A 20169-nucleotide genomic window follows, 5' to 3' on the forward strand; every position below is an offset into this window, starting at 1 on the left:
AGGTAGCTGTCTGCTTCCTGCAACCTCTACCTGTGCTCTGTCATTTGGTATTTCTTCATGTGCAGTTTGATGTGGGGAAGAGAAGGATTTGTCACCAGCCTTCTCGCTGCCCCCTTCCCTAGCACTGTGCAAGGGCAGTCCTGGTGCTCCCACAGTAGGGAGGGATGGCTCCTCTAACATGGCTCCTGTCCAGGGGAGCAGGGAAAGTTCCTCCTCTCTTCCTTGCCCACTGTGGCCCAGAGCTGAGAGTCCCTGCAGTTATATTGAATAGCGAGAAGGCAGCAGTTTGTGTATAGTGTTCATTTTCTATAGGCTATACATAGTCTTTAAAAAAATCACTGTTTCCTTGTGGAGACTGAAATATCCCGTGGAATACTGATGTTCCCAGGGAGTAGATATTATGCTGTTTGTTACAAAGCATTTTAAGAAAACAGAGGAAATCTTGAAAAGCTTAGAAAGGCTCTAGTGGCACAAATTCAAACAATTTTACTGGAACTCAAGCAACAAAACTCTTTGCTTTACTTTGAAACTGTCCTGGGAGTGCAGATAAATTTCCATCTACAATATATATGGATCTATGTTGAATCAATGAATGATTCCATGTTATTTTTGCCTATTTTTCTCCTCATGAACATCATGTCAATTTAAGTAAGGAGTTTTCATAATCCATATAAATGCGGTGTAATTTGCACTGAAGTGCTGAGATGAACCTGCACACCATGAGTACCAGTATAGTCAGGGTAGGTTACTCTTTTGTGTCCAAGCTTGGGTGCGACTGACTCAAGGTGTTCTGTTGTGAGACGTAGTCACTGTGTTGAGAAATCAAGAGCTGCAAGAGCTCTAAAAGCTGCTGGGAAAAGAAAGGAAAAAAAAAAAACAACTGTTTTTGTTATTGGTTGTCTCTTAAACTGTGGGTGGCAGCAGTGTCCAGGCAGAGGGAATTTTTGGAAGCCTCCCCCACAGCTCTGACCTCCAGTGAATGTTTCTGGGGGAGGCAGCATTAATTGCTGCCCCAAGACTGGAAGACTGAGCTCACAATGGGCAAACACATTAGTCTGTAAATGAAGTATTAAATCAGGAAACCTTGCTAATAACCCTGTTCAGCAACTCCACAATCACCACAGTATGATGGTGAGTAAATTGTGATGTTTGCAAGCATTAGATCGGTGGCCCTCTAATTGACAAAGTTTTCTATTCTGGATAGCTGTGCTGGTACTTGGAATCATTCTGTAAGAGGATCTTTAAATAATACACCATGTGTCATGGCACATGTGGCATTCTTGACTTCCACTTCTCGCTTTCCTCATTTGGATGATTTATGGGCTTGTGTAAATCATTCTTGAACATAAGTGGGTGCTTGTTCTTTTGCTGATTCATACTCCCTCCATTGTAAGCAAAGTTATGCCCTCGAACAACCTCCATTATTCACAGGCTTTGCCTGCCTTGAATCTGAATTAACAGGAAAGAGCATAGCTTCTCAGAGATTTCCAGCTCTAGTCAATTTTTTAAATATTTTTGCCTGCCTACAAAGTGAACTGAAAATTTTCTGAATAAGCAGGCATACAAAAAATGACTTCTGTGGCAGAATCGTCATTTCCACTGTCCTTCTGGTAAATAATTGCATGACAACTGGGGGAAAGTTGAAATGAGCTAGAAGTGAAGATGTCCCTGATTTGCTCACTCTGACACAATACATGCAAAATATTTGATGGTCACCTTTAAAAATTCAAGTTCTGTTTAACTATGCTTCCATGTGCTGTTTTCTAATAATGATTAAAATACTTTGACAGTGACATTTTTTTTGCAAGGGCATTATGAAAGGACAAGGCAGTGTATGAAAGAAGTATTTCACAGTGAACACCAAGTTCCTGCACTTGTAATGAACAAAACATTCAATGAATGATCCATAAAGTATGCCATGCTTTCCACATATGAAATGCAAATACATTTTTTTAAAGTGTTTGAGGTTTTCAAATCCAGTGAGGGAATTTCCCTCATCAGTTTTGGAAATCTCAGCCAATGTGTTGGAATCAGGTAGTCTAATGCAAACAGTCATGCCTTGTAATGTTTCACATTTCCCCAGACTTACAGTGGATCTGGTTGTGACACAGAGGGATGAGATGGTTTACTCATGGTTTCTTTAGTGAATCAACTCCTCTCCTTTGTTAGAACTTTGACCTTTTGCTTCTAAGACTTGCTGAGATCACCAGACTTCACAACCTTCTCAGAAGAGCATAGGAATGAATAGTATTGTAAAATCAGCTTAATGAAGTTGAGTAACACTTCTGGTTTGCAAAAACACTATTACCTAAAAATGAGCAAGCTAAAGTTAATTGCAAATTAGATTGTGAAAGTTTCTTTTCTCCTATGCTGAAAGTGGTTAAAGTAATGAGAACAGGGAAAAAGAACAAACTAAGCTGGATTTATTACTTCTCATGCATGAAGGGCTTGGGTTTTTCAGAAGTGTGTTGAATGGGTCATACTCTTCTGCAGATTTCAATGTAAAATGTCCATTGACAGCAGTGGGAACAGTGTGAAATTCTACCTTAGAATTTGTTGATATGATCTCCATGTAAAGAACAGAATAAGGATCCAGCTCCCACACCAAATAATTCACAGCTTAGATGCAGCAAATGGAACAAATGGAGCAGCCAGAGTTGCAAATGAGAATGATGAGAGGCAGTGCAAAGACTATAGTAATAAAACATTATAGTGTTTCACTTGTGGTATAGTTACCATAAGTGAGATTTTCAAGTGTCTTGATTTTAGTTCCATTTTACTTGTATGCTCTGATCAATGGATGGATGCAAAGTGTGTCATTATTATTTGAGAAAAAAAATAAAATCATTTCTACATTGTGAAATTATTTCAAAGAATATTTAATGACTTGGAAATTCAGAACTGGATTAACATTAAGTCTCAAACCCCACATTCCTCCTCTAAGTTCTTCCCTCAGAAGAGCAACTGTGAACCCTGGATTGTACCTACATTCCAGAATTCATCCAGGAGTCTAGACTACAGACTTGCAAAACAATAATAAATAACATAACATCTATTATCAGATAAAAAATTTGCAAAGGAAAGCTAATAAAATGTTTAAATTCATCAAAAAATAAAATAATTAAAAAAAAAAAAAAGCATTAAATCCCTTTCTATATACATTGAACATTGGAATTTAAAGGAAGGGCTGGGAAATGTCTTTTGGGAACATTATAAGATATGTGCTTAGTGTCCTGCCACCTGGGAGTCAGTCAGTGAGTAAAAAACACCTCTCAAAAGGTAATTCAGGACATCCTATCTTATTCTATCCTATCCTGTCTATGGCAGGCCATAATGCATAAAAAGGAGCTTGCATAAAATGGAGCGTGGCCAGCAGCTCAAGGGAGGTGATCCTTCCCTCTCTACTCCGCTCTGGTCAGGCCTCACCTGGAGTACTGTGTCCAGTTCTGGGCTCCCCGGTGCAAAAAAGACAGGGATCTCCTGGAAAGTGTCCAGTGGAGGGCCACAAAGATGAGGCCGGGAGCATCTTCTCTGAGAGGAAAGGCTGAGAGACCTGTGTTTGTTCAGCCTTGAGAAGACTGAGAGGGAATCTTATCAACGTTTATAAATACCTTAAGTGTGGGAGGTAGAGGAATTTGGCCAACCTTTTTTCACAGTTTTTTTGGGACGGGACAAGGGGCAATGACTACAAAATGTATCGCAGGAAGTTCTGCACTAACATGTGAAAGAACTTCTTTATGGTGAGGGTGATGGAGCACTGGAACAGGCTGCCTAGGGAGGTTGTGGAGTCTCCTTCTCTGGGGATATTAAAGGCCCATCTGGATGCCTATCTGGGCAATCTGCTCTAGGGAACCTGCTTTGGTAGGGGGATTGGACCTGATGATCTCTTGAGGTCCCTTCCAACCCCCTATAATTCTGTAATTCTGTGATATGCCACTTTAAAGTATGCCATACATTGCTGTTTGAACATATAGAGATATCTAAGAACATCTGTTTTAGCTCATTTACAAGTGATTTAGTTCAGCTCTTCATCTGTGCTCTTTAAGGGTCAAATGTTTAATTGCGTATAGCAAGTTAGCTCCATTCATTTTCATGAATGTAAGGTGATTTGCATTAACTAAGAACTGGGCCTGGCCACAATGTTCTAAACTGTTAACTTCTTGTCATGGTAGGTGGCAATAAAAGTCTTACAAGAACATTCTTACCAGCTATTCTATTGTCTAATCTACTAATAATAACAAATTTAGGTATGTCATGGGGAGACAACCTACAACAATAGAGACCTTACAGTAAATAGACTGTGATGATTTACAACACTACTTTGTTCCTAGTTTCCTCTGAAGACAGCTCTTTTCACCCATGTCCAGACAAACCTGACAAATAGCAAGTTAAACTGGCCATTCCAATGAGTTATGAAGACATATCTTAGCCAAGTCAACTCAAAATATGAAAACACGTGATGGAAAAATATTCATTTTTTGGTCATTGTTTGCTGTAAGATGTTTGAAAAACCTATGTCAATAGAAGATCAGGAAAGAAAAGTCTGTTTATTTGATAGTTTTGTCAATGGCATGGTTAACACACTAGCCACTGAGCCAGACATAAGATAACTGGAAGAATACCTTTGAAAAATATCTCTGCCTCGAAGTACTACTTTTATGAATTTCTGAAATGGCAAATGAAGAAAGTACTTTCTCACTATACTTTTTTCTCCCTCTATCTTTTTTACCTCATCACATTTATTCTTGTGATGGGTGTCTTCTGTGGCAGCTTAAGCAAACCTTCAGTTTTCTTTTTTCATGTAGAAAAATAAAGACTGCAACCTGCAAATATGTTTATTTATTATGTGGTGTCTTTGGTCTGTGAAGGGTTACATGTCTGAGAGGGGAGTTCTTAAAGGGCTTGCCAACATCTCATCATTCCCTATTAGTCAGAAGAATTGGCATAACTGTAGCCTAATTAAATTTATGAACCAAAGAAACTTCCTCATGCCTTTGCTTCTGTTCTTTGTGTAAGCAAAGTGCCTTTTTAAGTTTAGCACTTAAAATACATTTTTAAAAGTGTTTCTTTTCTTTTATTATTTGTTTCATCATTTTTCAGTTAGTCTTTAATCATAAACCTTTAGAGAAGTGGAAGAAGCTGTAGCCAGCAGTCTGAACTCTTACTTAGAATTACCTAATACTGGTCATGGGGACCTGCCCACTTGATGGAGCAGATGATGCCTGACTCAGTGTGACCAAGAAGACAACAAAAATATTTATATCTCTTTTGATATGTTGGGGAGGGAGGTGGGGGAGAGTTTCTTCCTGACCACAGATTTGGCAATCAGTTAACTTTGTGCATGTGAGTGAAGAGCAGTTCTGTTTACAAGCAACTCATTTATATATCAAGGTTCTGTTTGTGTTGCGGTGATTTTCCATTCCCATTTTTCCTTTTTTAGTTAATTTCAGTTTTTCAGTCCATTTACTTCAATAGACATAGAATTTTAAGCCGTCACCTAACCTCTAAAGACCCAATATCCTCAAGCACTCAGGTGGTATTAGTCACACTGCAGATGGGATTTAAGTCGCCTAACCATAACCATTTAAAAAGGAGGTCTTGTCACAAACTCATATTATCATCACTGAAAAAAGGACTCAGAAAATCAGATACAGATGAATCCAATCAGAAATTCACATTTTTTATTTTTATTTTTATTTTTATTTTTATTTTTATTTTTATTTTTATTTTTATTTTTATTTTTATTTTTATTTTGAGAGCTGTAATCCAACCAGAAATTTACCATTCTAAGACAGGTGTCTAAGACAGGCATAATGGCATAACGCCTGCTGGGATATTTCCCCTTGGGAAGCCTGTCTCACTTTTGGCTGTAGAACAATTACTTCTTCAGACCAAATACCTGATGGCTAAGTTGATGAGATGAGTCTCACCCTTTCTTATCTTAGTGCTTGTGGAGTCAATGTGCTTCACCAGAGTGACTGATGATCTATTCTGACCTAACAGTGACTGAACATATTTACTCCTTTTTCTCTCATGCTGCACAGAAATTATGAAAGGCTTATATCCTAGCTGGGGTCCAATACTCAGAAGGGAGCAAATGATTCAGATATAAAAATGATTCAGATTCTGAATGGAGCAAATTCTGTTCCTTGGCCATGTTCATGTAAATCTGGAATAATCCCATTAACAGTTGTGTAAACTAGAAATGACTTTGGATCAAAGTACTTAGGTGGTATTGTTTACATGTACAGGAGTGTCCATATTTTCCTGCTCTCTCTCTCTCTCTCTCTCTCTCTCTTTCTCTCTCTCTCTCTTCCCTCCCCCCTCCCACTCCTGCATTGCTGTTGTTGTTTAGCAATAAAAATCATTTTAACTTCTAAATTTGTGTTTCCCAGGTTTTAACTAAGAGAATGAGAGGACTATGTTTATTTGGGTGGATTTTAAGAAAAACAAACAAACAAACAAACAGGTTGTCATTAGGAACGTGAATCAAGAGATATGATGTACTTCTCATTAACGATTTAAAATATACTTTTGCTAAGAAAGTGGAAGGATTTACTTCTATCTAGTAACTTATAGTTATCTGCACATGCTAAAATGCTACTTGCAGTAATAAAATATTATGTTCAGGTTTTATTTATTTATTTATTGTAACCATGTAACCTTCATTTCTTGTATATGGTGTTTCTAGTACGACTCACTGTGTTCTTGAGAAAGTATGTGCTGAGCTTTGTACCTTCCAGGAAAAAAAGATAATTAAAAGTACAACATAAGAAAATTCTTGCACACTCATCTGAGCAGACTTAAATTATGTTGCTGATGGTATTTACAAAATATCTGTAGCAAGTACAGTGTGTCTGTGCTAAAGTCAATGAAGCATACAATGAACAGGACATAGTCACATGAGAGTTGAATTCATTCCAGTTTGTACTCTGGAATTTTTTTTTTTTTTTTTCACTCAAATGATTGCAGTGACCAACATGTGATTCAGAGTGAGGATCACTCAGGTCAGGCCTGCAGAAGCTGGTGGCAGAATGCCTAAAAGCAGTTCAGACCAGGAATGTTTGTGTGTGGTAGTTCAGAGAGTGTCACATGCAGATAGATATAATTTTTGAGAGAATGCCAGTGCAGCTGGGGCTGTTTCATGCTGACATACTAACAAGGTGTTCTGTTGAATGGTAAACGCTCTTGAGATAACACCTGAAAACTGAATAACCCTTGCCACCAGTGGGAGGCTAGCTCTTCTCCCAGCACCTTCCCGGGTGCCAGGTCTCTCCACTGCAGAGGCACCTCTCAGGGAAGAGCTCAATTTCTCAGATATTCAATATTCAGTCAATGAAAGAACTTCATTGTACTACTTCAGTATATTACATATGTGCATAGACTATAATCATATGTTATATTAATGTCCTTATCTATTTAATAGGCAACATATTTTAAAAATAAGTTGCAGTGATGTAACTATTATAGAATGAGAGCTCCTTAGGAGCACTGCTGTCACTCAGCCTTAGACCATAAGTCGAAGCAGAGTCCTCCATGTATATGGATTGTTCTCTACTCTCTCTCTGCCTAGGTTTTGTTCACCACTGCTAGCCCACTGTTCCTTGTGTTGCACAGATCACCTCAGCCTTAACACCACTTTCCAAGAAAGAGTGCTAAAGCATTTAGCAGAGAGGAGCCACTGGTCATTTCCCCATAAACACAGCAAGTGCAGAAACAGTAACGCAGCAATCTGGGAACAGCTTTGATGTTTAGATGCCCCCAGATGTATTGGCAATAAAGATGTCTTAAAGTGCTTCTGTCTTTCTGACTCATCCTAGCTAAACTATTTTGGGTATTCCCTGAAAATAGCTATTGAAACCATTTCTCTGGAAACTGGCTTTTTTCTTTTCAGAGATAAACTCTGATGTCCTGTCAAATGTCAAAGGTGGAAAATCCTCATCCACATATATGATAGAGCACTGAAATGTAGCACATCATATATTATTTAAAACTCCCCCACATTAATCAGACCTTAGATTTAGGAAAATTGCCAGTCTTTAAAATAAGGGTAGTTTCCTTGTCATTAAGCTGTCCTTCTGAGTGAAGCCACGCTGTAGGTATGGAACATATAAATAAACACAACTTAGGCTGGACTATTTAGGGAAATGAAGCTAAAGCACAGGTGTTCCAACACCATCATCTTTCTGACAAACACTTGTGAAAAAGAAATCAAAAGTCAAAAAAAGCATAATGGTATGAAGGTAAAAGATAGCCATGAAACGGTGTTGAGTACAGTAATGCTGCATGCCAGATAGCAAGCATGCAGAAATTGCCTATGCAATGGGCTATTTATTCCTTCTGAGGCATCTGACATGACAGAGAGCCATGACACCAGTAAGTAGACATATAAGCAGGTGAGACTCTTACTGTTCATATGGGACTAAGTTTATAGGAAAAAAAATTGAGAAAGTAATTACAGAGGATGGAAGTCTGCATTTGTATGAGGCTGTCAGTGTTACATATACTACTATTTCTTCTCCTTCATTTAACTAACTAATTTCACTAACTCATGTGATGGGATGATTTTGTAACTAAGAGCAAAGTACTCTCACTTCAGTGGATAGTTCATTTTTTGGAAGTCTCACAGCAGGTGTTTTTTTTTTTTTTTTTCCTCCAAAATTGTGTTACATTTTTGCTGTCTCAGTCACATGGCTGTTTCAGCATCTCTATAATGCTACTGCTGAACTCTTTGTGTTTGGCAGGAATGAAGAAGTTAATTGACAATATACTCCTGTCACCATATTCATATTACATTCACAGGGTTAAGCTTACTCAAGTGGCTAATTTATTAGAACAGATGTTTATTTTGAAGAATCTGGTGTAAATTGTCAGCCATAGTTATTGAGCCAAACTTTTCCACCACTTCTTGAGCACAGTGAAACAAAACAGTACAGAAGGAGGAACATGAGTAAAAAATGTGTGCTTGAAAGTTAGTAACAAAAGCCTTTTTGTCATTAATTTGGAAAACTAGTTTTCTAGACTTTAATAAGGAGAGATTTCTAATTGATAGGACTTGTTGCAGCATGGGTCTAAATAAATGACTAAAATCTTCTGGCTTGAATTAGGACACTTTTGTAAAACATATGGGTAACATTTGGCATGTAGTCCTTAAAGAAAATTTAATTTTGGAATATCTGAGATTCTTATTCATTCTCCTTACCTTCACGCTGTTATCTTCAGTTAAACTTCAGCACTACCACTATGGAAAAGGATATTCAGCCCTTTAATATTTTAATTTTGACTTATTTGCTTAGTTTTCTTAGCAGTAAACCACAAATCTGCAAAATCTTCTGACAGAATGTTGGGAAAAAATTGCAACCTGTTCATGGTGAACAAGTAAATAGAACTGAATTAGCCAGCCATCTGGCAACTTTTGCCAGACCTTTGGCAGACACAACTGTAGACACCAGTCTACAGATATCAGCACCAGTGCCAGAATGCTCCAAGATAAGTGGAAATCACATTATTCCGTGCTCAAAGTTTTCTCTGATGATGCTCTTATATTAATAGATGTCTAGGAATGTGAATCAGAATCAAGTTGTTATATTGTAACAAAAGGGGCTGGGAATAGAATTTTAAGCTGAATTCTGACAAGTTGAAATTAATGACTAGTTGAATTGTATGACTCTCATGTCTTGGATGTAATTAAGTGCAAGATTTTAAGCACCTGCAATGCAGACAGGTCTGTATCTAAACTTCACACCTGGCTCCCTTTAATAGTAATAAATCTCCAGTTTCAGAGGCCAATTCAACTCAACCCAAAGTAGACATATAAACCACATCTAATCAGTTATGATGCAGATATCCCAACTACGGCCCATTTAGTGTAAATAGGCTCTGTATCATCAACTCAGGTGTAGATATTAATACAGTAATCATCAAAAATTAGATAAGATGAACCTAATTCCCCTTGACATGTGAGTGACTCCAAATGGACCATTTGGATATCAAGAAATTCTGCATCAAAATTTTGGAAAAATATATTTGAAAAATATTTATTCATGTTCTATGCATATGCATGAATTTATGAAACATGACATACCGTCCTGTGACATGCAAAGAATTTAACACTTGAGAAGAAATATTTCAAAGAGAACAAAAAACAGAGGAACAAACTGGTAGGGATCTAAAGCACAATTTCTGTGTGAAGCAGCAACATTTATGAGATGAAGTCTAACAGGAGAATAGGGAATCACAATTCAGCCCTCACCACCTGTAAAATTCAGTCTTTTCTCAGGATAAGACAAAACTTTTTTCTCATTATAAGGACTACAAGAAAAACTTCTTTATATATTCTGCATATATTTTTTTTCCCAGTTGTATCCATTGGCCTAACAGAAGACATTACATCTTCCCAGATACCTGGTGCCACCAGAACTGCACTGTTCAGAGAGAATTATTTCTCCAGTTTCTAAGAACTGAACATTCAAGAAGACTTGCTGGATACATTATCTGACTGAAGCAATTTGCCAACTATCCACTGGTAGAAGTGAAACTATGGGAAGAATATGCATGTAGCATGATTTGGCCCTTAAACGGCATGAAGAGCCAACAACTTGTCCATGATGCAACTCTTTCCAATGAGGGCAGTGTGTTAAAGGCATACCTTTCATGAAGGATTTGAAGGATTTTCAAAGTGCTTTCTAAAGATTTATCACCACTTAGCTTGTTTAGGTAAGACTGGGGTCACTTTTTAAATACTAAAATATCACTGCTGCTGTGATAAAAGAGGGGAAATGCATAAAACCTTAATCCTGTCTCAGTGATGATGATAGGAACTTGCAATTGTGTTCTCCTGGAAATGGCTTAGATATAAGGACTACCTGTAACCTTCCCAAGGGCCTCATCTATAAGTCTACTTGCACCTGTAGACAGAAAGAATAAGACTTACTGAGTTGGCATTTTTCCAGAAATGAAGTTTTAATTTTTCCTGGAAAAAGAAAACAAGCAAACAAAAAACACAGAGAAAGAGAGGAAAAAAAAAAATAAGTGCCCAGATACTGACCACAACTGGTCACAGCTTCTACTTTGTGTTTTATATTCCTTTTGAAAATTAGCACACCTGTGTCTCCTTCAAGTACAAAGCCAATAAAACTGGTCCTAAAACCCTCTGTCAGTGAGTAACTCCTTAGGAACTACCCAGAAAGCATTGATAATCCAAACATCTGCAAGAACTAACAGGGTACTGATAAGATCACGACAAAAGTTGCCCTAATTACAAATTTACAAACTTACAGTAAATAAAAGCTTGCTACCTCAAATCATCATTTTTTGTTGTTGTTTTTTTTTTTTTTGGTGTGTGTGTGTGAATAAGAATAATCAAGATATATAGAAAAACTTCTGTAGTTTTCTGAAAGGTAAGGGAGATTTGAAAAAATGCATGAATTGTGCAAGCTGATCAACAGCAATACTTTGGTTAAAAAGCTTTAAATGCGAATTCTGATACATAATATTCCAAAGGCAAAGCAGGGCTGGACAAAGTTTTCCTCCAGGAAGAGAGTTGTCACATTTGGTTGATTTCAATTAACAACTTCCTTGTAACATTGTTGACCTTTTTGGCATAGTACACTTTCAAGTAAAATGCAGGATGCCAGTCTAATCCACTCAGCTCCAGAATAGTTTAACCAATACCCTTAGGGCACACATCCTGTGACTTGATTTAATCTTATGATCAGGGGAGTGTCACTTGATGTGTTAGGTGCTGAAGACTTAGGAAGCCTTTGACCTTTTCCACAACTATAAGATTTTCTTGTTCTCAGAACAAAAAGAGTGATGATGAAAAAGTGATTATTTATTTATTTATTTATTTTGGTGGCATTTTGCTCATTTTGTGAAAAGAAAGCAGATGAGAGCTTGAAATGACTACACTCTTAGAAAAAAAATATTTTAAAATTAAGGATTTTAAGAAGTCTGTGTTTTCAGAATGATCTAGAAACAAGCAGCTGTTTATCATTGCTGAATTTCTTTCAAGTAACCACAACTTCATAATGAGCTGAGCATTTCCACTATAGGTTCAGAGCACTGTTACAATTTCTACTAATCAAATTGGCTAACAGCTTTCCAGGATTAAATCTTTGATGCTGCTTTACATTGTAATATTTATAAGGAAATAATATCTGTTTTTTATTTCATTTAGCCAATATGACTGGTGATTTTCCTGTAAATTGCTAGGCCTTTCATTTGAAATACTTCATAACATAAAAGTAATGTAACCTTTTTAATGGTTAAGTAGACAGTGTTCACCATCTGTGTGACTGAAGAGAAATGTAATAAGCATAAACGTTCATGTTTCTCTGCAGATGCCTACAAATAAATTTAATGTTTCAACCATTATTCAGAAATAGAGCCTAAATTAGGGAACTCACTGTAGCATTGTGATTCTTCCACTTAACACTTGCTCTATAATCCAAAAATTTTATAGTTATTAGGAATAAATAAATAAATACATATATACGTACATACACACAATTGAAAACACCTTCTTCTCACGTGTCTTGGTTTCAGACTGGCCAAGACAAAAATATTTCTACTTTCTGGGTATCACAAACAGAGATTAAGGATTAGGACCCTTCTCTTCCTCAAACCCTTGTAAAGGTCAGGAGTGTGTATGCCTGCATCCTCTGTCTGTTTCTGTTTTAAGAGTTGTAGTAAGTGGTGTATTTTTAGCCTAAAAAATTAGGCTTATAGGATTACACCCCTAACGAACCACTTTCAACCAATTTCAAGAGTTGGGTCACGTCTCAAAGACCTTAATTGCTATTATAGGCTTGAGCAATATATGACCCACGGCAAAGGCACAAACAGAATAAAGCTGAAGAAATCCATCTAGAAAGGCTGAGTGACTTGCATGCAGATGCACAACTGTTCCACAAGAAGTAAAATCTAAATTAATGATTTTATTTTATCATACAGAATTTTAGCCTAAAAGCTGACATTTATAATACCCTCTCAGTTTTATTTTTGATAAAATGATTTCAAATACACTGTAAAGCTCAAGTTTATTATTTTCCCTCACATTAATTTACATTATTTCAGTGCTGTAAAATCACACATCAATCTGGCTTTGTTAAATAATCTCAAATACAAAAATAAACACGTTTGGAAAAAGCTTCCTGTAAAGGACTCTGTATGGTTGCTTTTTCATTTTAATGGTAATCAGTTACCTAAGAAATCTCAGGCTGTTCCCAGGCTTGATTATAACACCGAGTCTGCTCTTAATAGACTCTGTAATGATTTACTCATTCATTCACCCATTCATTCATTCATCCATTCATCCACTGAGGTGACAATACTCATGGCCTGTAACACACTTCTATCAGCAAAATATGAACCATACCAGCCCAGAAGGCCAACAACATTCTGGGCTGCATCAACAAAGCTGTGGCCAGCAGCTCTTTTTTATAAAAAAAGTTGGAGAGTGACTTTTTACACAGGCAGATAGTGATAGGACAAGGGGTTTAAAACTAAAAGAGGGAGATTTAGTTTAGATATTAGTGAGAAATTCTTTACTCAAAGGGTGTTAAGGCACTGGTACAGGTTGCCCAGAGAAGTTGTGTCTGCCCCATCCCTGGAGGTGTGCAAGACTAGATTGGATGGGGCCATGGGGAACCTGATCTTGTGGGTGGCATCCCTACCTATGGTAGGGGGGTTATAATTAAAGTACTTTCCAACCCAAGCTGTTCTATGATTCTGTGATATAACACAATTGATTAATGAAAGTTATTCAGCTGTCTTGGATATGTCTTTCAATTTCTATATTATTCTGAGATCAATATCTGTTATCTGAACTGATTTAGGAGGTGTTCAGTATTTTCAAAGAGGTTACCTCATAGACATTTTTTTATTTAATATATTTTTAAAATGTCTAATCTCATTTCTCCCAAACACCAACATCACATTTCAGATAGTTTAGCCTAAGAAATAATGATGTTTTCTGTGTATATGGTGGTTTTCTTATATTCGAGTGCCAAGGAATGGTTTTATCCTGAACTTATATGTTAATATGTCTGCTAATACAAGTCTTCAGTTCTGATGCTACTTTAGGCTATGTCTAGCTATGTCTGATCAGTGTTATGTAGAGACTTGACACAGGAATGAATCCCAAAAGGGCTGCAATGGTGTAATTCTATGGCCAGGCCTAGAATGGCATTTGTGCTGATATGGCTATGTGGTTTCCAATTTGAGCACTACCTTGTGTGGCACTAGCCATGGAATCTTCTCATGGAACCTCTCTCCCAGCACAGTGAAAGGTAAATATAACATTTCTGATGTATCTGTACTTTAGCTTGGCGCAAACACATTACCTAAAGGACCAAAATAATCATGCAAATATTTAAAATGTCCCATTAAGAGATCACATATTAAGAAACAATGAAGAGAGTTGAACTCTTGCAATCTATTGCCAAGTGTGAATGATGCACTATATTTCATTAGGCAATCACTGTTATTTCATAAGATCTTTGTCCCACTCATGGTCTGACAAATAAGCATCTCGGGAATTTGAGGGGACAGAGTGTACATTGTAATACAAATCTTCGGAGAATTCTGCTGTTAGATTTCAAGACCCCACTGAATGGAGACTTTATAAATGTACAGTACTGATTACATAAAGGTAGCAGTTTATGGGAGTGGAAAAAATATTTTCTAGAAAATACTGTGATACTGTGCTTATAGCTCCACTCATAGCCTTTCTATAAAGAGGTTTAAACAATTTTTAAAGATGGACAGAATTTATTATTATTATTTTTTATCTTTTTATTTTTTTAATTATTTCTTTGTTTTGAAATAGCTGAACTCTATTTGCTGAAGTTAAAAAAAAACAAGTAATAGAAGAAAAAATTTTTTACTAACAATTTTGAAAATATACATATATATATATATAAACACTTGGAAACTTAGGGGATAAAATTTTGATCTTATTGTCTAAAGCAATGAAGTAATGAAATTGTGGCTATTTGATCATGTGCAGGTAGAATTTGTATTTTCCAAAATAGCTATCATAGGTGGTTTAACTACACTGTTCAAAAATATTCTGGTTATATACACAGTTGTGAAGAAATCTTCTTAGTTTGTTACATTGACTGGTATGTTTAGTGTAGTAACTCGTTCCATTCTATTAATAGTTTTGCAGGAACAAGCCTTTTTTTTTTTTTTAATACAGTAGTTTCTTAGTGGCTTCCTCAAATGTTAGGCACATCACACTTTGGACTCTCCCCACTGACAGTCTGGTAGCTGCTCTTGCAAGATTGCTACAAAAGCAATTTGCAACAACTGGAATTTGACCTTTAGCACACAGCTGCCCATTTGCTTTGAGAGACAAACTTTTAGCATATTTTTCTAGCTTTCTTTCTTTTACTTTTTTTTTTTTTGGGGTGGGGGTGGGGGAGGGGGGAGGAGGTGGCTTTTGCTGATGGAAGCTGTAGTTGACCTTTACAGCAGGAGCTCACAAACCTGCACTGGCCAGAGACCAGAGCTCCAGGTCTGGCTCAGAGGGCAGTTGCCAGGCTTCTGGTACAAAGGAAATGACATGATCATGCTGCCACCTGTTTCCAAAGAGTTGCATGGACTGCCCACTTGCTCCTTCACCAGGTCACTTTGTTGTGACATGGCCAGATCATGCTGGGCGCTGAGCTCACTCGCTTTCTAGCACCCTGGGTGCCTTGGGCAGAGCCTTCCTCAGGCTGGCCAAACCATTGACGCTGGCTGTAGGAAGTATGATGCAATCTGTTAAGAATAGTAACTTGAAAATATCAAATATCTTTTTTTTTTTTTTTTCTTCAAACTCTTTTTATATGTAGAAAGCAGCAATGACAACGGGAAAGAGATCATGAATGCCAAGGAGAGTGTCAGGTATTTTTCTAAACCAGAAACCTATTTCAACAGGGTGGGTACAATGGCTTGTACAAAACAGTTTTTCATACTGTGATTTGTTGAATAAACTCAGAATAAACCTGTATCACAAGTGCACTGAAATGAAACTCCCAGCAGAGGGGATGTGCATTTTGTACATGTGTGTCGGGTGCATATGACTGGCTGATCAGCAATGCAGGAGGTACATTATGCTTAATATGTCATACCAGCAGCATTTCCTATGAACTTACATAAGGCTGGGAACAAGCTGTGGCTTTTGTGCCCATCTCCTGTGATAGCCTGATCGTGAAACTAGCTGATGAGTAAAGATTTGTCTCTGACTAGTGGTTTTAATATCAAAAATGTCCTGCTAACAGGAAGCAGGAAAGAAATTGTCTTTGAACAATGTAAGTTGGTGTTAAATGCTTGGTCACAAGTAGATGCACCTGGAGCTGTCTAGAGCTACAATGTCAAAGGAGGAAAAGATGGGCTGTGCAATGTCTCTCTTGCTTCATAATTTGGACTGTTCATTGCACTCCACAGTTCCAACATAGAAAAGCCTGAAACTGTTGAGGGAAATCCACCCTTGGTCTCCACTGGGAATATGAAGAATTCCCCAAAGTGCTACACTAATGAAGCATGCAGTGCTAGTATGGTGAAGCTGATGGGGCAGAAGTTTTGGTGTTGTTGTGTTGGCTGCACTTTTTAACTTTTCTCTGCAAGAACCTCTGCTATCCAGATTCATCTTGTAATGCCAGTATCTGGTCTTGTTTGCAATATGTAGTTACTGTCACTTTTGCTCCTACAGTCTGATCAGAGGTTGTAGCCCTGTGAAAGCAGAAACTCACACAGACTGTCAGAAATAAGGCCACTTGGAGGGTTACCCTCAAATCAAACTACTCTTGCTAAAGCAGAATGAAATACCATTGCTTGCACATTGCTGGCTTCACCACACATACATGTATGCAAACATACACACTTTTTGACTCAGCAACAATGTTAAAAAAAGATCTATTATCCGTGCAGCTCTAGAACTCAGACCCAGACCCACAAAGGACTCGGATTACATCCATGCATGCAGTGCAGGCAGACACAAGCAACCTCTGTCCATGCTCTAAGCTCACAAAAAGCCCATGTGACTACAGTTTAGTGAGTCACTGAACCTCAGCTAACATGCTGTGCTGCAACGAGCAAACACCTATTCTAACTGCAGGGCAAAACATTTAAAAATGTGTTTACTGCTGTCATGTTTCTTAGTATCCAAACATGTATTTATCATTACCATTTTGTGGTAGGATCCAGAAGCTCCTGGCTCCTGCAGTGTTGAGTAGAAGGCGAAAAATGAGAAAGAGATAGTCCTTACCTTTCATAGTCTGTGATCTTGCAAAAGGTAGAAGAACAACTGGGACGAAATGCTCTGTTTTATTACACTAAGGTCATCTTTGGTTTGAGCAAAACCATCCTGTCCCATCACCTTCCTGTATTTAATTTAGGATGATGCAAAAGAAATCTTTTCAGGGTTTAAAGTCATATATAAAACACACATGTGCCATGTGCTTAGGCAATGCATTAAGAACAACACTTCCTTTTTGGCCTTGGTAATTAAAACTTATTCATGCTTACTTTAATATAACCTTAGTGGAATTGGTAAATAGAATTTAATGTGTATGCACACTTCCAAAGAAGTAGAGCAGTTTGTAGATACTAGATCACCAAAGCTTTTCTGAAGCAGAGTTAGCCTTTCCCCTTTATCCCATAGTCTCCTGTTACACTTATGTTATGTTATATATTAACTGGAGTTGCAGATCATTATGGAAATCTGCTGTCCTCTGGGTCAAAAGAGTGGCTGTTTGTGGAAGATGATGCTTGAAGCTACTCATACAAGGCATCCTGTAAAAGTTGTTTTTTTGCTGTTGTTTGTTTATTTTTTTCATGAGTGAATCACTATTCTTATGCATACAAGCTAAATTCTTTGTAAATGAAATGAACAATGTTTTTAGATGCATAACTCTCAGCAACTAGATGAGTCTGGGTAATTCCAAATGGTTGGTGCTTGATATGTTCCTGAAATGAGCCAGTCAGTGATGTCCTTAAAAAGCCCCTGACAATCAAATCACAAGTTAATTTAAAAAAAAATCTCCACCTAATTGAACATGCATTTTATTGCTTCCTTTAAAATAAAGACAGCAGTAAATGATCATATGCTTCAAAGTTGCTTGGATATTATGGGGATAAGCTCCTGCATACTTATTACCAATACTTACTTCTCCAGTGCCCTCTAATCCTGAGCAGACATCTGCTTTATTACTCTCCTTTTAGAACCCATGGCAGCATGGCACAACTGCTTCACTTGCCTTCCAGGCAGCTTTATACTAGTTGTTTTGAGACATCGTCACTGAGGGAAGCATTCCTGAATAATGACTTCAGGACTGAGTCTGAGGAAAATCCTTGCTCATAAGTAAATCTGAGATAGTCTTCAATTCTGTATCTAATTCTATCTACAAATCTTGTTATTTATCCTTTGATACCAAGTATTGCTTTTAGCTACTCCAGGATTAAGCTGTGTAGCTTTTCAGGAGTAGGCAACATACCTGGTTTAAAATGAAAGTTTTGTTTCTCTTTTTATTTGTGGAGGTGGCTAGTGAAGGAGTTTTTTGTCTTTCTTTCTTTCTTTCTTTCTTTCTTTCTTTCTTTCTTTCTTTCTTTCTTTCTTTCTTTCTTTCTTTCTTTCTTTCTTTCTTTCTTTCTTTCTTTCTTTCTTTCTTTCTTTCTTTCTTTCTTTCTTTCTTTCTTTCTTTCTCTCTCTCTCTCTCTCTCTCTCTCTCTTTCTCTCTCTCTCTCTCTCTCTTTCTCTCTTTCTCTCTTTCTCTCTTGCTTACTCTCTTTCTCTCTTGCTTTCTCTCTCTCTTTCTCTCTTTCTCTCTTTCTTTTTTGTATTGTAAGATTTGACTTCAGCTTTACTCAGTTGGCTCTCAGGCTGAGGAAAATCTCAAGATTGAAAGACGAAGTTCTCAGACTGGCGAAGGTGCTTGAGAATAGTAACCTGGTATCAGTACTTAACAGAGGATACTTGTTAACAGACTTACAAACAGCAATTGGAAGTGCAGTTTTCAGTTTTCACTTATTATGGGTGGCTCCACATTTGATCAAAATATTGTGCACTGATAGTACTTAGTAGGGTATTGTAAAGCTCCTGGTCAGAGTATGATGTTGGTTTGGAGAGGTAAAAGCTTTTCCCTAACAGAAGCAAACAACCTCCCAAAATTTCTAGTCAGTTCTCAGGTAGGTACTGTCTAGGTGAGGAAGCTGAACAGGCCCTCAGAGAACTGATCTTGAAGGACTTCAAGTCCCATTAACATTCAGCCCTGCTTAAACCAACAGGAGATGAAGGCACTCAGCACTTCATTTTTTGATACTTCATAGTATTGGGCTTTATGTTACACCATGTATTGCATTACATTGCCGACACAAAACAATTAAATTCCTGCTGATTTCAAGGAGTACATGTTCATAACTAATAAACAGAGATACACAAAGGATTTGAATAAGCTGTTTAATTTTCCCACAACCAAGAAAATATCTTGTAATACAGATTTGTAAATAATTCCATCTTCTCACTAAATGTATTAACTATTGGTATTTGAAAACTATTTTATACGTATCATTTTCAAAGAGCTTTTGCTTACTGTATTTTTATAGGAAACAATTAATGTCAGCTGGATACCTCATGTTGGTTTAGCTAGAATGATGGTGGCTGTGGCTTTAGCAGTTGACTAGAACAAGAAACAGGATTCATCTCACCCAATTTCGGTCATCCAGAAGATAGGCATCTTGTCTGTGTCACTCACCAAGACCTCTTTGATACCCTGTGCAAAGAAGGCATCTGAACCAGATAGAATAAATATTTGTCTTCAAGCATCTGTTTTTCCGTGTTGACGACAGAGAATGGGCTGACTGTCTGAGACCAATATCTGATGATTAATTCCTTCTAGTGGAAAGGCATCTAAAGTTTCATATGCATTGCATGAATGTGCTCAGCTCAAAATAAAATATAAAATAAGTTAAAGAAGATTTGGATATAGCTAAATACATAAATTGATTTATTTTTTGATTTGTTAAAATATTGAACTCTTTACATTAATCTGCACTGAATGGCTATGCTTTTGTCAATACAAAGGGGAAAATAGCACTGCAGTTTTTAGTTATTACTATTTTAGGAGACAGTGAGAGCTAAGTGTCCTCAATAACTCTCAAGATAAGCCCTTTAAAGCAGTTATT

Source organism: Anas platyrhynchos, chromosome 1 (assembly GCF_047663525.1).
Source record: "Anas platyrhynchos isolate ZD024472 breed Pekin duck chromosome 1, IASCAAS_PekinDuck_T2T, whole genome shotgun sequence".
Lineage (NCBI taxonomy): Eukaryota > Metazoa > Chordata > Aves > Anseriformes > Anatidae > Anas > Anas platyrhynchos.